This window comes from Balaenoptera musculus, chromosome 9 (assembly GCF_009873245.2).
Source record: "Balaenoptera musculus isolate JJ_BM4_2016_0621 chromosome 9, mBalMus1.pri.v3, whole genome shotgun sequence".
Taxonomy (NCBI): Eukaryota; Metazoa; Chordata; class Mammalia; order Artiodactyla; family Balaenopteridae; genus Balaenoptera; species Balaenoptera musculus.
The window spans coordinates 101,256,641-101,275,302 of NC_045793.1; the positions used below are offsets into that span (position 1 = coordinate 101,256,641).

General features: G+C 45.7%; 1 protein-coding gene across 4 annotated transcripts in view; it reads right to left on the bottom strand.

Moving 5' to 3' along the window:
- EGFR (epidermal growth factor receptor) overlaps positions 1 to 18,662 on the bottom strand; it is a 192,274-nt gene that overhangs the window by 79,383 nt on the left and 94,229 nt on the right. The window contains exon 1 of one of the 4 annotated variants that reach the window (XM_036862892.1): positions 2,730 to 2,793. The exons of the other annotated variants lie outside the window; for them this stretch is intronic. The gene's annotated coding sequence lies outside the window, so the exon portion shown is untranslated. Of the gene's footprint in view, positions 1 to 2,729; positions 2,794 to 18,662 lie in introns of those variants that run through there. 4 annotated transcript variants of the gene reach the window in all.

Consider the following 18,662-nt stretch of genomic DNA (forward strand, 5'->3'; position numbering starts at 1 on the left):
TGACTCCACAGAACTGGGGAGAGCTTGTTACAGAAGCACAGAAGAGGCCTTTCCAAGTAAATATCTGGACTGTTTGAGCTCGTCATGGCAGCAAGGAAAAACGAAAGGCCTAGATAATAGGGAAAGACCTTGAGTTCGGTCCAGACCGGGCGAGAGGGGCTGCCCGCCTCGCCTGGGGCCTAGTGTCCCTGCTCGGGCTGCAAATGACAGCGGTGCATCCTAGGGACAAGCAGGTGGTGATGGCTCCCGACCGTCAGCCAAGTGCACTGCCCACAAGGGTCCATCCTTTGAGTTAGTTACGCCGAGTCCAAACCTGCATATCATGACAATGCAGACTTCAAAAAAGTCCTCAGATCCATGGTATTCACACAGGACCCCCTATAGCTTTCTAACTGGAGGCCGCAACCAAAGGGTATCCTGAACAACATCGTAATTGTAGAGCTTAAATTCGCAATTTTGAGATTCTGTAAACACCAACAATGTCAAACAAGTCTCCAGAGCCCGGGTCCACACTTTATGTGGGGTTCAACCTCCATCGTGAATAACTGAGTCAATCTAAGGCCTACGTGTGCCTATACAAACACCTGGTAGAGATTTGAAACATACTGATTTCAATAAAACATGCTGAAACAAAGCTTTTAGATTTGATTGAAGTAGTATGGAATGTCACAGGGCCATTTTGTGCCAATAGCACAGGGGGAAAATATCGACAAGTCTGGACATTTTAAAACCATGACTGATCTAGATCAGAGTTTTCCTGTAACTGAAGCTACAGCTTTCCTGTTCATGTCCCTATTCCTTTATGCACCCTCTCTAATTAGGCTTTAGAAACACACACACACACACACACACACACACACACACACACACACAGAGCTTTAATTCTGTGTTTGAGCTGGGAAAGTTCAGTTGCTCTAGTCTTTCATTACATTTCCCCCCATATTTTGATCCCTCTCTGTCTTATCCCATAGGCTTTCCTTCTCAGAAACTGCATCTTAGATTTAAACTGACACTGACACTTATACTAGTGAGACACTGCAGCTCTAAAGCTCCTCCTCTTACAAAGCCTCATGAAATGAAGCACATGATAAAGATGGGATGAAGCTCTTCAAGACGGTGCCAGCAGTCGTCTGTTACATAAGTAACCTCTGAAAACACTTTACATGGAGGTACACTTCAAGTATGAAGAAATGCATTTTCCCACAGACTCTATTCTAAACAGAAAGTAAAGATCAAAAACCTTAAGAAAAATATATCCTTTCTGGGCATATAATCTTGAGCAGAAGTATGCAGTATTTTTAGTTAAGTTTTCTTCATGTTTGTTTATCAAAGGAATGGTTATGCTGATTACTGTAAGTGCATTTTGAATGTTAATTTCTTAATTGCTTGCATAGATATTTATGTGCAAAAAATACCTCTTTTACCCCTTGGCTTTCACCACGGCATCACCATCATTCCACAAATTCACCTGAGACTTACTAGGTCACACCAAGAAGGGTCTGTAGCCGCACATCACATTTTTTCCATACAAGAAATTTAAGACACAGCCTGGTAAAATTGGAGGAACCAGGTGGATCATTTTCAATATCTTCTATAGGAAGCCCGTAGATTAAAAAGGAATTCTTGACCTAGTCTTGTGACTTCTTTCCTGATCAGAGGCCATCACTCTAAAACAACCCAGCATGTGGATTATGTTAATGTGATCTTTGCATCGAAGGTGTGCTACTGTAAACTATTAATTAATTAACCAGTCAATTCATCTGTCACCATATACTGAACACAAGGCACTTGTGCACTGGCCCCTGCCCTGAAGGAACTCCGCCCGTGGCAGAGACAGGACGCGACATGCTGGGAAGAAGTTAAGGCAACTGCTCAGGCTGCTAATTCTCAGGTAAGCGAGGATAGAGGGCACCTTTAAAAAAAAAGCTTCCTAAAGGAGCTGCTGCTTGAGTGTATTGTGAAGAGTAGCTTTTCGTTGTGCAGAGGAACAAGGGGGAGACAGAACAGAGGAACAGAACATGAGAAGACTCGGAGGAGGTGGGAAGAAGCAGGGAGACACAGGTCCATCCGCTGAGCGAGCCGGCATCCTGATGCCAGCCCGGAACAGCGGCTGCAGAAGTGAGCCGGGCACTGATTAGGAGGAAGGAGCACACACAGGGCTGGCAGTGGGGGGAGGGCTTGTGGCTGGCAGGCAGGCAGGCAGGCAGGCAGGGGCCGCGATCACCAGATCACCGTGCGTGCTGCCAGAGGGCAGGGAGGACGGGTGCCACAAGGGAGGCTGAGGGCTGGGAGCACAGGAGGCCAGTGAGAGGTGTGGGTGTTGGGGTCTCAGAGGCGGTGCCTCCTGGGTCACGGTGAGGTCTCCGAGGGCTCTTAGGGAGGAGATTCCCATACTGCTTGTTTCACAGAGGACCTAAGTAAATTGATATCACTTCTTTCAGAAAGTGGGCTCAGATCCACCCTCTAAATCTTTTGGGGATGGACTCTAAGGGTCTGAATTGACTTTAAAAAAAATCTAACAGTGTTATCTATTTAATTTTTAAAAATCGTATCGTGTTAAGACACTTAACGTGAGACCTACCCTCCAAACCGGTTTTAAGCGCACGATACAGCGTGACTCGATGGGATCGGACAGCAAGGAGCCCCCTGCACAGAACAGACCCCGACAAATACACTTGTTAGACGGCTGAATTAATTACAGCGCACACTCGATTGCATCACTGAAATACCTTTTTAGTCTGGTGAAGGGGAAGGCCTTCTAATATGAAGATCAATTAAATGACGTTATCCAGGAAAGCTTGGTAATCTAAAACAAAAGATAAAAACCACCCATTATGCTGCAGAGTGGTGTATTGCTAGTCTGTTTTTAATGGTGATTCTCTGAATGGAATTCAGATAGAGAAAGAAAGTAATAGGGGTGGTGGCCGGGTTGGGGAATGGAGCGAGAGACAGAGCAGCAGAAAGCATGGCCCAGCCGGCTGGCTACGGGGACCAGTGCAATCTCTAGAAGGGCAGGATCTTCTGTTCTTCTTGTCATGGAAAATGCCAAGATGTCCAAGACATTCCTCTAATGGCCAAGCCACTACCTGACAGGCAGGGATGGCACGGTGCCATGGAGAGGACACGCCCTACCTGCCCTGCTCCGGTGCGGGGAGGAGAAGTCCCGTCTGCTTTTTACCTCCTCTGCTGAAACAGCTTCTGAACGCCAGTGTCAAGGACAGCAGGACAGCCCCGTCCTCGGGTGCCTGATGGAAGAAGCTCACCTCTTCTCTGGTATCAGACCTTCATCCCCAAATCTACTCACGGCTGTGCACTCAGAGGTCTGGATTGCATGGGCTTTCCAAAGAGGACAGCGTGAAGAATTTCTGCTTTGACGTTCAGCTGGGGGCTTCCTTACCCTGAACGGTCTGAGACATTTCCCTATGTTGTAACACTTGGATCCGGTTCATGGAATCGTCCCCACTTTCAAAACAGATGACCTTCTCACTAGAAGATTCACTTATCTCTTTCCCCTCAGCCCCGTAAACCAGTCCAGCAAAGTCCTAACTTGCAACAAACAGGCAATTCACTCTACCAGACAACACAGTTATCTAATCTCCCAAAAATGACACCTGGCAAGTTTCTAACCATAATGCCATTTGACTCGTTTCCATCAACATTTCTTCTGACAAGCAATATTAATAATGCCTTTTAAGTCTGAAGGCTCCATAACCAGTGGAAAATAAAATAATAACAATTGGCTTCCTGACAAGCAGCCTCTGTTCCGAATGAGTGTTTGAAGATTGCCAGCGGAGTTCCCAGGAGAACGAACGAGCCCTTGCGTCATTCATCAAACGCTCACTGGCCCCAAATGCGTGCCAGGCCCTGTGCTTGTTACTGGAGGGGTGAATGGTCTTCGCCCTCACGGAGCTGACAGTCTGGGAAGAAAGACCGACACTAAACACAGGTGGGGATTCCTGACACCACTACTGATTTTCAGGGCAATGAGTAGATGCCTTTCCAGATGGGTCGTAGCCACATCAATGTCCTCATGGAGGTCATGCATTCTTTTCTCTATCAATGTGAACAACTTTCAGATGAAAGAGTGGAAGCGGTTATTTGTCCAAGAAAGCAAGCACTTCCTTTTGCCATTAATCAAGTTGCCCAACACCCCTGCGGGCCCCTAACCTGGGAGGTGCAGCCGCTGCAGCGCGCTGTCACACACGGCGGGAGGACGGAGAGACACAACAACGCGAGGGAAAAACCCAGAACGCAAGCCTGCTCCGGCCAGGTGGATGGCCTGCGGCCTATCCAGGCTCACACGAAAGAAAAAGCGTCCCCAGTCATATCTAGCCACCCGATTAGAACACTGACCTCAGCAATAATCAGACTCCAGGAGCTCAGGACACCGCTTCTCAAGCCCTGGAGGGCCTATGAATTACCTGAGATTTTGTTAAAATATACCACCAACAAGGAGAGATGAAGGAGACGGGAGAGAGCTGGGCCAGGGCAGTCCCCCAGGCCATGAGGCAAAAGCAGACACCACGTTGTCCAAAGCTGCAAAAGCTTGGAGCAGGTAAGAGGAAAGGCACGGACCAGATCTCAACTACAGAGCAGTCTCCGAACCTTTCCCAGATGAGTTTCAGTGGCATGGTGAGAACACACGGATTATATTCTGAGGAAATGCACACACTGGCTAGGAGGAGAAAATGCACAGTGACAGTTTCTTCTCACGTTTGCTGGGGTAAGACCATCTCTGACTACATTGCAATTTGAAATTCTAGTTTCCAAGGATTAAACATTTGTTGGAGATATACAACTTTAGAGCCAACATTACTTCCATATATTTTCCCCAACTTTACTCACGCATAATTAACAAATAAAAAGTATATCTATTTAGGATGTACAATGTGACGATTTAATAACACACGTTATGAAATGATTGCCATAATTAAGTTAATACATCCATCACCTCACAGAGTTACCGTGTGTGTGTGTGTGTGTGTGTGTGTGTGTATGTGTGTGTGGTGACAACACTTCAGATCTACTCTCTTAGCAAATTTCAAGCACACAAGACAGTATTATTATATATAGTCACCATGCATTTTTAAACACCCCAAAGGCTGCGTTGGGATCAGACACTTAGGTCATATCCTATCCTATCAAAGAAAGGGAGAGTCTGATGTTGAATTCTGAGCCTGTAATCTCACTGTGTTACATCTCATGGGAAAGGACTTGCAGACCATCACAGAGACTGTGCATGCAGAGAACAGAGTATTAGAGAAGTATTAGCATTAGAGAAGGCCTTCAAAAGGCCTGCATTTCACAGCATTCATATTCTTATCAGATTAGACAATATTATGAAATTAAGGTCTTAATAATGATACCTTTCTTGCAGTAATAAATGTAGTAACACTTTAATTGTAAAATGAGCAGTGGGGAAGGGGCAAGTGCTTGCAGGCTTACCTGAACTCCCCATGGACCTCTATTCTTTTCTCCTTGCCTTTGGAGCAAAGGTAGGATTTGTCAAAAATAAAAATAAAAACATTTTTGGAGTGTATTTTTAAACTCTAGCTTTCCAGTAAGAATCTGTAAAGTGAAACCACCAATTTTCCTGCCAGTTTGGCACCGAGAGCACATTTACGGGGACGATTTGGGCCTTCTGATCTGCCACTTCAGTGTCCCGCCACCCCTGGCGCCTTCCCGAGGGACCAGCTCACACCGCCGACCCCAGGGCTGTGAGTGACTGCCTGACTTGCCGTGTGCCGGTGGATGTGAACTTTCTGCGGCGCAGGCACTGTGTCCGCTGGACTTGCTGCGGCCGCGTCACTGACACCTGGTCCGGGCAGGGTGGCAGCTGATACAAGGCTGACCCAGTGGGAAGCAGCTTCCCCAGCAGTGGGCGGACCTGCTGGGCCCACCCTGCTCTAGCATTTCTGCTGAAAACCTGCAGGGGGAACTTCCTTCTAAGTATTTTATGAAGACAAATAAAGGATTCATTAATAAAAACTTAACGTGTGCTGGAGACTTGCGAAGCTCTCAACGGTGTGAGAGCGCACGTGCAGTTCCAACGTGGATTTACAGACGTGAAGGCTGGGGGGGGGGCGTCAGCCCATTTCCTTGGTGTCCGTCAAGGGCATCCTACAAGACGCCTGTGGACCAGTCTGAGAAGGCGGCCCATGGACGGTACCTGCTGCGGAGGGTCTGGGCGACTCCACAGAGCTCCTTCCCTTAGGACAGGGCCGTGACCCGGACGCACGTGTCCCCTCACTCAGTGCCCGGTCTCCAGGGTCGCCCTGGCTTTCCTAGGACCAAATGTTCCTCCACGCAGCAGCCGCGGCCAAAAGGCTTTCCGTTTTGACAAGCTGCCTTGTTTGATTCTTGCAGCTTAACTGTAACATGCTTCTTCTTAATCGTGGAAGTTAAGAGAGGACGGGTTTTCCCAGAGGAGGAAATGCCCCTCCCTTCTAGAATGTTACATCTTTCTTTGGGTGCCATGAATCTCTCTTCCACTCACACATTCATTCAATAAACATTTACTGATCTAAAATGGGGGCAAGGAAACCTTTAACCACACCCCTCTCGCACTTTATAAACCACTGGAATCAAAAGAGCAAATACATTTCCTTTCGAATTTGCTGAATAGTTGTCATTGGTATGAGAGGTGTTAGATTTATTGTGGACAAGATAGAGGTTATATTAACTGCATATGTCAGAAGTTATTTTCATTTTCATTACGGCTTAAAATACAGATTTACGCTGTATTGACTAGAGGCACCAAACAGTGTGGGACCAGCACTAGTTCTGGAATCAGAGGGTCTGAGTTCTAGAAGCATCCAGGCCACAACCACCTGTAGGGTCTCGAGAGAGTCATTCTACCTCCTGAGGCTTAGTTACGGTTTAATGGAGTGAATTGTTGGGCTGGAGGATTTCCACGCTTTTTTTTTTTTTGGCTGTTCCGTGAGGCATGTGGGATCATAGTTCCCTGACCAGGGATCAAACCCCTGTCCCCTGCTTTGGAAGCATGGAGTCTTAACCACTGGACGGCCAGGGAAGTCCCCACGTTCTCTTTTAAGTGTCATCCTCTAGGATTTAGGGAATGGCCCTGGGAAAAGTGTGAAGATTCATATCGTCTAGGGAGAGAACAAAGCAAAGAGACCACATGTCAGCTCATGGCCCTTGGCCAGAGTTGACTGTGGCCCATGGCCTTACACAACCCTCACGCTTTGCTGAAGAATACAAGCTTTTCTGTAGCAAATGTGAATTTTTAAAAAATCTGCAGGGAGTTGGGTATAAACAACTAACCATTATTGAATGTGGTGCCTCAGGCCTTTTCTGTTTTCTGACATTATGTCATTTAATCTTCACTTAACCCTGTCCTTTATTCCAGTTTTACGAAAGGAGAAACCAAGGTTTAAAGATAAGCTACTCAGTTGACAAAGGCAGAAGCAATATTCAAGTCCATCTCTGCCTTATAGCCTGTTCCAGGTCCCATGCTGCCTCCTTGGCATAAAGGCTATATTTATAAATTTAAGAAAATTAATTAATTTTAAGAAGGTTAATGAATATTGACTTTCACCATTAGATTTCCAGGAGCACAGTCATCAGAATAGTTAAAATAAGAAAATCAGACAACATAAGCGTTGGGGCAGATCCAGAGCAACTGAAACTTTCAAACACTGCAGGTTGAGTATGGTTTGCTAAAACCACTTCGGAAATTTTTTTTGTAGTATCTACTAAAGTAGAGCAAACCCACACCCGACGACCCAGCAATTCCTCTCCTAGGTGCCCAACAGAAATGCAGAGGAGTGCACCCAGAAACACGTGCGATAGTATTCACTGTCTCATAACTGCAAAAAAGAGAGTAACTCAAACGCCCGTCAATGGTAGATGGACAAATGCAGCGTAGAACTCTCTCATAATGGACTATACAGCTGCGAAGGAGAGAAATACAACTCCACAGAACAACATGGACAATTCTGAACACATAATGTTGAGTGAAAGGAACCAGACCCACCAGAGTACTTGCTGGATGATTCCATTTATACAAAATTCAAGAATAGGCAAAACCAATCCATGGTATTAGCATTAAGATACTGGTGACCATGCCCCAGAAGGAGACACAAGAGGCTTGTTATCCTGATCTGGGTGCTGGTTACAAAGGGGGGTTTGGTTTGTGAAATTCATCGAATCGCACCCCTTTGATCTGGGCACTTTTCTGACTCTACGTGATACGTGAATTGAAATTTTCCTTGAAAAAATTCTAGGACTGCTGCTCCCTATAAGAAAAGCTGCCTGGGTTGAACAGAATCCCCCGTCAGGAATCAGGCTTTCTGAAGGGGCCATGCATGGGGCTGGCAGAACATACGAACAGGAGATGCCCACGGGGGCCAGGACAGTGCGGTGAGCTCAGGACCCTTCACGGCCTCTCACCAAGTCACCTGCAAAAGAGGAGAGCTGCCAGGGCTGCAGTTCTGAGCACAGTGTGGGCACAGAAATCTCTCACCTACCCTGGGTCAGAAGCAGAGAGGGCCTGGACATTCCCCGCACTTGAGATCAGGGATCCACCTGCACGGAGAGGCGTTTAAACAAAGAACACGCATGGTTCTCTCAAATCCATGCCGTCAAGTCTCCCTTTTCCCAGGGCAATCTCTCCTTTCTAGCACGATTAAGCTGTATTTTCAAGTGTCAAACAAGTAAGGTTATAACAATAACCGTGGACCCACACACTCTGCCCCCTCTTCCAAATTGAGGAAGCTAATAAAACACCCTGAACCCTGACTTGCGGACACTTCTTTCCAACTTCAGACGCTTATCTGTGTTTTGGGACCGCGTGCATCTTCCTACACACACCTGCTGTCATTTAAAACATAAAATTTTGACAATACATGATTGCCCTGAGGATTATAGAGTTTACTGAGGTCAATCTCCATTCCAGTTACGCAGTCCAGGGGTCAACCAGTCCAAGTACCCAGCAACGACACCGGCATGTCGTTGTGCAAGTGGAGTTACATGGAAGAGGGAAGGGCACACAGGAAGTTCTCCATGTAACGGACAGAATTGATGTAAATACATTCCCGGGTCTGATCAGCAGTAGCCTGAGCGTCTGAAGGGAACCTGTGGGTGAGGAGTGAAACCTTGAGGAACCCGTGTCCCGCGGTCCAGGGGCCCCTGTGCCAGGCCTGAGGGATTCCTAACAGCCTCCACCTCTGAGAAGCCTTCCAGGAAACCCTTCAGATTTACAGATCTGTGAGTCACTCTGCAATCCTGTGACTGATTACAGGATCTATTTTTAAAAGGCAGAAGCGTTAAAGTCTTAGGTAATGATAAATATAACTTCTTCAATGTGATACAGGACAATACACATTTATTAAACAGAATTCATAAAAACAGCAACCACTGAATATGTACTCTGTGTGGGCACCGTGCGTGGTGTTTCTGCAGTTATCCTGGTAGGTAAGATCCTGCTTCACAACAAGCCTATCGTGGCGTTAAGAGATCATGCCTGTCAAGAGCCTGATGCACTTTTATTGTACTTTTGTCTAAGTAGAGTCTTGGTGATATTTTAACTTAGGGTATTTTTTGAAATCATCTTAGGTTTTCAGGTAAACTTAAAGAATAATAAATAAAAGGCTGCAACATTTCATTATTTCTATGAAATTTCCTTCTCTCAAAAGCTGATATTTACATAGCTTGTAACAATGTATTTCATTCTTTTTGAAATGCCAGGAAGAAACCCCCAGAAACACACATATTAAGACTTCGAGTCTATTGGACACGGTGCCATAGAAGAGAATGAATTCTGCAATTACATCAAATCCAATGGTTCCTTATGATAAAAATTAGAAATGGACATTTTAAAAAATAGTATTTGTTTAAAAAATTGCTGAATGTCTAATATTAAGAAACTATTATAAATAAATGATTGCGCATAGATATAAAATTGAGTGCTCTAACAATGAAACATCTTTTTAAAACATTAAATGCTACAGAAAAATCTCAGGATATACTGTTAATGAGTAAAAAACACTTATACATACTAATCTGTTAACAGTGGTTGTCTCTGGACGCCAAGGTTTTTATTTACTACATGGCCATTTTCCAGGACGGCCATGTCTTACTTTTTAAATGGAAGACAAGGTATTAAGTGCTGAGAGAAAGGGAAGCACCATTCTCAGTGTCTCTGGGGGGGCATTTCCCCCCCCAACCCTGGGAACCTTCAAACCCCCGCCCCCAAGGCAGGGCCCAGACCTGGGAAACAGCGAGTCGGGTGAGCCTGGGCCAGCAGCGTTTCTTCAAAGCTCCCCAGGTGGCCCCAGGCTACCACAGTAAGGCATGTGTCCTGCTTTCTAGAGGTCTGCGGGCCTTTGGGTGGGACTTGAACTCCTATCAAAACATTCCAGAGCCCATACACAGCCCTGCTCCTTACCAATTCACCTTGGGGTCTCTGTCGCAGATAAATTGCTTGTATCAGAATTGAAGTTCTGTGAATATACGGGGCTAGAATGTTGAACAAAAGCTGGATTTCTGAGGTATGTTTTTGGATCAATAGTGAACCTAATTAAAGCTTTCAATGAATTTCCCCTTATTGATTCCTTACTGGAGGACATCCATTGAAAAAATACCGGGAATGTGGAAAGAAGGTGATTTACTTGTCTACAGGGCAAAAACATAACGTTTATACACATCCAAGACTTTTCACAGTTTCAGAGGAAAAAGGAGACCAAAAGGACCCCCTTGCCAACACCCAGGAGAGCAAGAGCTGGGCATACATCTCGCTGTGCCCTTCACCTGGAAGACGAGCGACTGCCTGGATGCCAGGGGACTTGACTAGGAAGCGTTTTCATGGGATGAACACGTTTACCGAGCACTCCCTGTGCAGGAGGCCCACACGCTATCTTATTCAGTCACCACGACCATGACACAGGGTGAGCAGTACTATCGGACTGGGTCACTAGTAGTCAGAATGCTTAGGGAATGAGCTGGCCCAGTTCACTGAACTCTCCACGTAACTGAAGCTGAGTGACAAACCTGACTCGCGCGAACCTTTCCGTGTGCGAGGGAATCACTGTTCTGCCCGCCCAGGCGCTTCTCTTAGTGCTTTGGTTCCAGGGTCTGGTCCAGTCACCCCCTCATTTCACTCGCAAAAGTGCGCTAGTTTGGAGGGAAAAGTTGTATGGACATCCTGAATCTACAGGGCATAATTTTATCTTCCTTTGATGACTGCCCCAGGATCACTAGGATAAAATGAGACCTGTCTTTAGAAGATGGGACCGGAACCCAGGGACTTGGGCGGCAGTTCCTGCGTGACTGTCAGGCTGTGCGTCTGATGAAAATCACACAGGACTGAAGGTCAGGAGACGGATTCCAGGGCTGGCTCTGCCACGAAGTGCCCGGGCGACCTGGGCCGGTTACAAAAGCCCTCTGGACAGCAATTTCATAGCCTAACAAGGATCGTCGTGATGTCACATTTCAGACAGTATTTTGCAGCCCCTCTTTCTTGTTTTTCAACTCTAGTAGCAAGCCTTATAGGAAGACCCCCTTCTCACCTTTCATGTGAGGTGACCGAGGCCCAGGTGGGCTTTCTGATTCGGATCCGTGCAGCCCTTCCTTCCTCAACGCTTCCCCATCTGCGCAGAGCCTGCCACGGAGCCCCACGGGGCTCATTCTGAGGCCACGTCCAGACGATGCTAAAGGCCTTGATTGAAAGTGACAACCCCCAGCTAATCGTCTGTTTGTTTTGACTGCGAATTACGGGTTTGAGCAATGGCCCCCTCTCACCAGCTGCCTGGTCACCGGGCTGTCGTGTCCCCATAGTTGGCCCAAGATTCTGTTGCCCACCATGACCACGGGACCAGAGAGGACACAGAGCGGTGGCCGTCAGAATGTCCCCAAGATCATGGTGATGTCACCGTGAATACCCATGAGATGCAGACGGGTGGAACACTCACTTTGTGCGGGTTTTTTCATATATCTTTGGGAGGTCACTGTGGCACACTGGTTAAAGGCTTGCTGTTATTGCGGTGGGCTTTTTCCAGCCTGAAAAGGAGGAGGTAAAGGGCAGCTGCCCTTTTGCCCATGAGTCTTGTGCACTGCTCAGCGGAGGGCTTTCAGGTAAGGCCGGGGTTGGCAGCGGTCATGGAAGAGTCCAGCTCTAGCTCTGCCAGGCCTTAGCGCGAGCTGTCAAGCCGCCCCTCCAACCCCATCCCCCCAAGCCCCTGCACCCCCTAACAGCAGCTCTGGGGTGCCCTCAGGCGGAGGGAGACAATGTGGACAAAAGCACTTAGTACAATGCCTGGCACAGGGGAACTATGATTGGGGTACACCTTTCACTTTTTCCCTGTTTTAAAAACATTTCCGGGCTTCCCTGGTGGCGCAGTGGTTGAGAGTCTGCCTGCCGGTGCAGGGGACACGGGTTCGAGCCCTGGTCTGGGAAGATCCCGCATGCCGCGGAGCGACTAGGCCCGTGAGCCACAATTACTGAGCCTGTGCGTCTGGAGCCTGTGCTCCGTACCAAGAGAGGCCACGATGGTGAGAGGCCCGCGCACCGCGATGAAGAGTGGTCCCCACTTGCCGCAACTGGAGAAAGCCCTCGCACAGAAACGAAGACCCAACACAGCCAGAAATAAAATAAATAAATAAAAAGAATTAAAAAAAAAAACCTTTCCTTTTAGTGGCACCATCCTAAGCCCTCCTAAATGTGGCATTTCCACGGTGTTTACCTGGTGGGCCGCTGACGTAAGAGGCCAGGCCGCTCCCCAGGGTAACACTCCTCTATTTGATCTTATCTTATTTAACTGAACACATTTACTCTTGAGGTGAGGCCAGCACACCTAACGGTTCAAATCAAGGAACTCATCTCTATAGGATTTTATTCAATCTGGATAGTAACAATATTTTTAGTGCTTTTTAGACCACATTTTAGGCAATTTTAAACCTAAGACATTCACTGCTGCATTTTATTCAAGAAGGCTGGTAGGTCCTCCTGGGAGCCTGTCTGAATCCGTGGAAACAGCAGGCTCAGGAAACGGAAATCCAAGTCTAATAAGAAAAAGGTGTGAGGTAAGAAAAAACAGCCAAGGAAGCAGGAAGAAACCTGACTCACTGGGCAGCTGCCCCAAACCTGTTACTGGGGGTTGAAATCATACCCTGGTTGATTGAGCCCAAACCACAAAGTGTCTAACGAACGAAGCACAGCACTTGCAGCTCTGGTCACTTTGCTGTTGGACGGTTGGAGCTGGAGGACCTGGCTGGCCAGCTCAGGGGTGCTCGCATTTGGTACCTAACCCAGCTGGCAGGAATCTTGGGAAGAGTACGGGCAGCTGTCTGCTAGCATTCAGCAAGTCCAAATCCAATTGCTATGGTTTCTGAATCAGTTCCTGGGATATAAATGGAAGGGGGAAAAGGGGCAATGATGTTTCCAAGAATAAAAGCAGTGTAAGTCTGGAAACTCCCCAAAACTCTACTCACTGGGAGGAAGCTTTTCTGAAGGCACTTGAATCCCCTTCAGTTCTGCATACTGCCAATGGAAAATGAAATCACTCCCTTCTTGGCTCTGAAACGGTTCTCTAGCTACTTCACACCTGGGCCCAAGATCTGCCAGGGGCCAGCTGGTCATTGTGCAGAGTCTGGTGGCTGATGGCCAGAAAGAGGCAAGAGAAAGGAAAGCGGAGCTAAAATTGGTCCCAAATACAGTCTGAAAAGCAATATTTGAAATTCGACTTCCGGGTGTGAACAGGAAGCAACATGGAAATGCAGTAATTACAGGACTGAGAGTGGCCTCAGTCCCTGATTCTGTTCATGCAGATACAGTCTCTTATGAATATCTTAGGTTATGGATACATGTTAATTGAGCTCTCTCTATATATATATAACTAAATAATCTTAAGACACTTAAGATTTAAGACAAAGGCCTATAAATGATTGAGGGCGGTGCTGATGCAAACCTTGGGCTGTGCCCAATCTCTGCTGCCTTTCCCCTGGTGGGGCTGGGAGGGCTGCCCCAGCGGCCGGCCTGTCCCTGCAAGGCTGGACGGGCTTGGCTGCAGGGACACAGACACACACTTCTGTGCTATCACCTAATGGGGATTAGTGGGGATGGATTCACAGAGCCATCTCTCTCTATCGAGACCCCTTGTCTCTCTCTGGAAATTCTCATGAGATTCGTAGAAAATCTTCTCTCCTACCCTCTTCCCCCACAGACACTTACAGTGATAATATCACTCCTCTTGATATCTGTTTACATTGTTATACCTCTCAATTTCTGCTATCTTTTTACACCCCCTAACATACTTCCACATTTGGTTATCTAGGTGACCTTGTTCTCAGCGGAGGGCTAGCTTGCCGGAGTTCCTGCAAGGAAAATACACAACCAGCCTTGGAGGAGTACCCAGGTTTTCTCTTCCTTCAGAAGTTCACTGGAGAACAAGTTCGGTACTCATTCAAAAAGAGAATGTTTTTATATGCCTGTTTTTGTTTGTTGAAATACCAAAGGCCTCTTTGTCATGCAAATAAACACACATCCACAGTCCTAGGCTCAACAGATTAATAGAATCTATCCTTTGAGACAAAAGTTTACACCTAAGCCAAGAGGAAGAATCACTTTAAGGTCTGAAAAGGATTTAAGTCCTTCTGCAAAGGTAATTTTCTGACTAACAATGACTCATATGGGAAAGAGAGGAAGGCTTTGCATTACTGCGTCAGGACCTGTCTCATCTTGCTCTCTGCTTGGTCTCCGGCCATAGGATCCCTTGTAACCAAGCACTGTGCTTTGTGCCTTGTACCGGCCCTTGGTTTTTTTGAAGACGGCCATGAGGCCACAACCTCAAGGCAGAAATCAGCCTGAAGTTAGTTATCTGGGAACACAGTGCGATGCCCGAAGATCTTTCACTCCTCTAGATATTCCTTACGATTCTCCCGACACGGATGTAAGTCTCCCAGTTTAACTACAGTAAAATTTGATCCTTGGGAAGAACATGAGTCCTTGAGGATACCTTTTGTTTGGATTACATCCATATATTTTATGTTGAAAGAGACTTTAAATAACATTGCAGATCCCATAATTTCATCCTCTGTGTATATTAATATATTCCCTTTTTAACTTCCAAGGCTGTGGAATTTACTTGCCTAATAAGGCAGCCTGTTCTTCATTTGGGGCTTTACTGTTTATCTTATTAAATGCTACCCTTCATCCTTCTTCCCTTCTAGTCACTCTCTATCACAGTACCCTATTTTTTTTTTTCAACGATCATTGACCGGTATCATTAATTTCCTTTTTCTTTTGTAAGTTTACTTCTGCATTTTCTGTTTTCCGAACTAAAATGTAAGCTCCACGAGAGCAGGCAACTGGTCAGGCCTGTGATCCTGCTGCCAGGGTGCTCTGTACATCCTTTCTAAGCCTACAGAAGCAGCGCTTGGAGTCTGGCCCCGGCCCCGCCCACCCCCAGCCCCGCCTCCCTGCAGGTGGAGTCCGTTCCTGCCCTGGAGAAACGCTCTTTGAAGATTTGAGGATGGCTGTCCTGTCTGCAGCCCCCTCCCCATCTCTCCTGTCAGGACTAAATAGCCTCAGCTCTTTCAGCTGTTATTCATGAATCCCGGGGAAGGCTACGTTTCCTCAGTCTTAGCCTAGTTTCGCACCTTCTTAAAATGTAACACTTAAAACTCTCACAAACCTTTGACCAGATTTCACTTCCAGGGATTATCCAACAGAGACTTACCTAAGTGCATAAAAATGTATGAACAAGGATGCAACCTCTTCTAGAAATAAGCCAAATATCCAACAATAGGGGCACATTCTAATCCTGGTATACAGGGCGGCTATTAAAAGAATGCATCCACCTGGAATCTGCTCAGGTTGTAGTACGAAGTTAAAAAGAAAAAAGGAACTTTTAGAACACGATTACAAACATGAGTTACGAACTCTAAATTATAGGTTAGAGCATGGATATGATTCTATTTTTGTTGAAAATTCATTACGTATACCCACCTCTCTCTCTCTCTCTATATATATATATACACACACGTATATACATATATACATACACACACACATATATATGTCTCCATACACACACGTATATGCTATATGAAAGGCAAAATTTGGGGGAAAGCTATAAACTTGTTATTTCTCAGTCGTGTGGGGATAGGTTTGTGGGGATTTTTACTTTATGTCATATATTTCTATAATTTTTGAAGTTTTAAAAATATATATGTAGGGCTTCCCTGGTGGCGCAGTGGTTGAGAATCTGCCTGCTAATGCAGGGGACACGGGTTCGAGCCCTGGTCTGGGAAGATCCCACATGCCACGGAGCAGCTGGGCCCGTGAGCCACAACTACTGAGCCTGCGCGTCTGGAGCCTGTGCCCCGCAACGAGAGGGGCTGCGATAGTGAAAGGCCCACGCACCGCGATGAAGAGCGGTCCCCGCACCGCGATGAAGAGTGGCCCCCACTTGCCGTAACTAGAGAAAGCCCTCGCACGAACCGAAGACCCAACACAGACAAATAAATAAATAAATAAATAAATAAAGTAGCTATAAAAAATTAAAAAAAAAAAAAAAAAAAAAATATATATGTATATATAATTATAAGGTTACTTGGAATATCAGAAAAGCAAAATGTTACTCCAGGAGAGGTCTGGCGAGGGAAGCAGGCCAGCACCAGTTCCTCGTTTGCTCTAAACACCAGCCATCCTTCCATTAATTCATAAGAGGCGCTCAAGGTGTGTCTTGGAACGCAGAGGGTAAGTCTGCACGAAGCTTGCAGGCAACCACAACTCCTGGTCTGTCCACCTCCCGGCCCGCACTTCTCAGAAGAGTCGACATATAGTCATTTCCTATCGCTCGTGGCTTTTCTAGGCTCCTACATGAAAAATAGACTAGCTCAGGGTCAGAGAATTTTGTACTTGGAATGAGTCATAGTACAGCTAAGAATCACCTTTCAGAAGTTCTGCCAACTTAAAAAGAATAGAACTTTTGTTTCAACTTCATCTTTCAAGGATAACGCCTGAAGAGGAAATACAGAGCTTTGTAAGAAACCCGGTGGGATCCAGTAAAAAGATGTTTCATTTACACAGCAGTGGAGTTGTTTTCCAGTTATTCTTTGCTTATTGACATTTTTATGCATAGTGTAACACAGTGTAACCGTTTGCATGGATTTTAAATATTTTTCTTAGTTTGCAAATCATTTATTTTGCAAGTACGCCTGTCTTTTCAGTAGTTTGTTTCAGATAATGGGGGGGGGGGGGAAATCTAGTGAGTGGGCAAATTCTCTCCAGAAAATGTATAGGCACTTGTGCAAAAATCATCCCACAATTTCATATGCAAACACTGTTCTATCTCCAAATCTGTGGCCTCCGGAATTTGGAAGTCAAATGTACTCTGGACAAGCGGAATTCACTCCTGTGCTTTATGATGCACTCTGTCTGGCAGGACATGGCTGGGACATTACAAGATGCTGAAAAATAGGAACTCTGAGATTTCCCACTCCCTGCAGCATTCACTCCTCACATATTCCCTTTCTTTTGGGTTATAATGCCAATATTTCACATGAAATTCATTAAACATGAACACCTGAAATAGTAATAGATTTTTTATATCACTTAACTCTATAGGTGCTACTGAAAACAAAACCAAACAAAAAAACTGGAAAATAGTCTATATCACTAATTAACAAGACCTAATGGGCATTTTCCTTCACTGAGGAATCATATTCTTCTAGTGATCATTTGCTTGTCATGTAGCTTGCCAACGGAAATAGGAAAAAAAATATACACCAAGTATCAGGAACAAAAAATGGGGAGAAAGAGGAAGTGACATACGGGAGGAAAGCCATTTGTTACAACATGAACTATTTTGTGTAAACAATGAGAATGCCTGGGCTTTAATAAACCAGATGCTGTCAGATTATGCTTAATATATATTTTTTCTGACAAAGCAGACTTACTTTTCCTGTATTGTAATTTTACTTAGAAAAACGCAAGGTTGGAAATACATATGCATGTTTTATATGCAAATATACTATACATATATTTAACATGTTCATAACGAAAAAGAATTCAGGAACATCTGAGTTAGAACTGAAGACAATTCCATGGTTAATAGGGTAATGTCTTGACTCCTAGACTTTTAACAAGATCTCTAAACACCACTTTTTAAAAACTGATTGTAAAATATGCATTTTACAACGCAGGTGTTGAGCAATAATTGATACACTGCTGCATTAAGGATACGTATTGATAGGATGCAACAAAATTCCAGAGTTTGGGGAAAACGTCTTAGAATTAAAGTCTGGAAAGTCACTTTGTATTAATCAAGTCTAGACTTTCACATGAGATGATTAATTTGAAAGGTTTTACTTTAAGTCTTTGATAAAAGGTAAAATTTCCCTCAGGCCTGTGGACTGTGGAGTACACAGTGCATCCCTGGACGTGCAGAGTGATGTTTAAAGGAAACAGGACTGAGTACTGATACACAACCACTGGACCATTTGGTGCCCAAAGAAATGAGATCGACTTCAAGTTAGAAGCAGGGCAAAACGCATCATGGAATACAGAGATACAGGTGCAAATCAGAAGGGAAAAGATGGGCATGGCCCACTGGCGGGACATCTAGGCAGGACGACACTCCTGGTGACTCCTGACTCAGGGCCAGAAGTGCTCTAGCGCATCCCTGAACTGAGAGTGGGCG